The following is a 3,121-nucleotide window of genomic DNA, read 5'->3' as shown; positions in this document are numbered from 1 at the left end:
GCTTATATAGAACCATGCATGAGATCTAGTTAGCTCCATGGAAGTAGAATGTTATTTATGGAAGTTTGAGCCTTTATGAGACTTGTAAGCCATCAAGTAAGCAACTTTATGGATTAAGACGTGGAACAAGCTCAGGATCTGGATTTATAGGTTCTGGATCGGATTAGTAAGCACTTAATGAGATTTTGGCTTAACAGGGTTGTACGCTGGGTGTACAAGGAGGTACGCGCCGCATACAAGCCAGCAGCTAGTACGCTCAGCGTACCTTGGTGTATGCCCCGCGTACGCTGCCACTTTGGGATTCGAGTGTTTTGGGCCTCAGTGTGGGATGAGTTTCAGACTTAGGGACCTTGGGCCTTAATGGTCCATCAGAATTCAGTTACTAAGGACCAAGGATTTAGTATTGGACTTGAGTAAGGCCCAATAAAGGGCTTTGGGCCCAATAGAGCAAGTTGGGCCATTAGTGGTCCTATAGTGGGGCCATGGATGGACTTGGAAGGAATTGAGGGTTTGGGCCATGTTGTGACCCATGCCATAACAGGGGTAAAATGGTCATTTTACCCGTAGGAGAATCCCTATTCTGATTTAGTATTTTATTACCCTTGATAGCCGGGAAGCAGCCGGAGCAGCAGTCAGGGATTTCTCATTCAGGAGTTCAGCCGTCAGCATCACGAGGTGAGTTTCCTTCCGGTAGGAACGGGTCTACGACCAAAATGTCGGCCCGTTTAGTTAGCAGTCAATTCCGGACTTCGGTCCGATGCAGTAGTTTAGGGTGCTTGATGTCTTTGTGATTCAAGCATGTCTATATGTTATGTGTTCTGGACTTCAGTCCGATGCAGTATGCAATACATGTGTTTATGCAGGTTGATATGTGTTTAAGCTATGCTATGTTCAGTCAGTTCCGGACTTCGGTCCGATGCAGGGGACAAGGTCCCAGTCAGTTCCGGACTTCGGTCCAATGCAGTTAGTTTCGGACTACGGTCCGATCAGGGGACAAGGTCCCAGTCAGTTCCGGACTTCGATCCGATGCAGTTTTTGGACTTTGGTACGATGCAGAGGGCAAGTCCCTGGTTAGTTTCGAACTTCGGTCTGATGCAGTGGGCAAGGCCCAGTATGTGTTTATATGTTATTGTATGGTATGTGGTAGTTTGGGGGAGCTCACTAAGCTTCGTGCTTACAGTTTCAGTTTTGGTTTCAGGTACTTCCGCAAGTAAAGGGAAGAGCTCGAGATGATGGCATCGCACACACCATAGATATGATTTGATACAGTCTTGATACAGTTTTCTCGAGATACTTTGTTATGGTTTTGAGATATTGACGTATGGGTTTTTATGGTATTGATCTAATGATCTTAGTGATGATTAAACAAAAATTTTTGGGTCGTTTCAACACACCCAAGAGTGTGCCAGAATCCCTCAAACCAAGGCTCTGATACCAGCTTGTAACATCCCAAAAATAATGATCAAAATTTTCTTTTTAAAAACATCAATTCTATACATCAAGTGTCTCAAAATCAACCACAACACAATATATCTAAAGCCATCAGAGTAAATAGTCATAAATGTAGAATCATGAAGGGGATGTTATGCGATCATACCTGGCCCTTCCCTTTTGATCTGGAAGTACCTGAAATATTAAACCACAAAACTGTAAGCACAAACCTTAGTGAGTTTCCCCAAAAATACCACATACCATACATACAATTTCCATGGACTACCCCCATGTTTGTTTCCTTGGAGTGCCATAGACTACCCCCAGGGTCTTATAACCAAGTGTCATGGGCTACCCGCATGGCCTTTCACACAATTTCTATGGGCTACCCCCATGGTCTTTCATATAGATGCCATGGGATACCCCCGGAGTCTTCGATGCAAGTATCACAAAGACAACTAGCATTCTACATAACATAATCCAGTGGGCCGAGATTGGTGTCTTTGATCCACAAGTATAGTGAGAAGGCTCACCTATAAGACGATGATAAACTACTATTGCTCCTACTTCCGCAAGTATCAATGATATATACCACCTATACAACCATACAAAGTACACCCTTAGCTTACCTTCCAAAACTAGGGGCTTAACCAAAAGTCAACTCAAGCCAAAAAGTCAACGGTCAAAGTTGACTTGCTATGTCGTGGCTATCCTTAGCCACTTCAAGGCCCTCAAACAACAAAACAGATGCGGTTTCCCCCAGTCGCCACGTCGTGGCTACCTAGGGCCATACCATGTGTACTGGATTCAAAACATCTTAATGATTTAAGTTGAATCCTTCGATCCCAAAGGTTCTAAAGTCCAGATTTGATCATTTTTATGGTCTAACTGGATAAATTCTCCAACTTTATCCCTAAAGACTCTCCATGAGGTCAAGATCTCAAGTCTTAGGTCCAAAGAGGCAAAAACATGACATAGGCTCAACCAATAAGCACTTAATTCCTTAAGTTCTTAACCCATTCACTCCAGAAGTGCAACTAACACTAAAACCAACTTAAAGGTTGGTGTTTTTTAGACATATATACATGTCCAATGCATGTCTTGGACTCATATTAGGTCAAAAATGAGGATTATGACCAAAATCTCATGCATGGTTCAATCAACCAACCATACTTCGGATCCAAACCATGAACTACTCCAGATGACCCTAAGATTCATAAAGTTGCAACCTTTATGAAATCTCATTATCCCATCAAACAAGATTAAGAAGAAAATGGGACAAAACTCAAGATCTAGCAACCTAGCAGCATAAAGGTAGAGCCTTGAACACTTAAAAGGGTCTAGAATCGTGTTAGGAATAGAAATGGGGACTTGTTTTACCTGCCATGTCGTGGTGAGTCAAAAGAGACCCGCGACCAAAAATGTCTCGTTACGCTGTGGTGATCCTTCCCCACGTTGTGGTGCCCCCCAAAAAGCAAACTTTAATTAAAATAAAATATACCTCTAAGTTCGGATGTTACAAAAGCCATTATTGATCTAGAGAAGTATAGAAGATTAGTAGGAAGACTACTATATCTTAATTTTACTGGACCTGATATAAGCTATGTTGTTCAATAGTTAAGCCAATTCTCACATCATCCCACATAAATACATTGGAAGGCTACAATTCATGTGTTAAAGTACTTGAAGC

Source organism: Lactuca sativa, chromosome 5 (genome assembly GCF_002870075.4).
Source record: "Lactuca sativa cultivar Salinas chromosome 5, Lsat_Salinas_v11, whole genome shotgun sequence".
Lineage (NCBI taxonomy): Eukaryota > Viridiplantae > Streptophyta > Magnoliopsida > Asterales > Asteraceae > Lactuca > Lactuca sativa.
The sequence above is the reverse complement of the archived record's forward strand: the minus strand, read 5'-3'. Positions refer to the sequence as shown.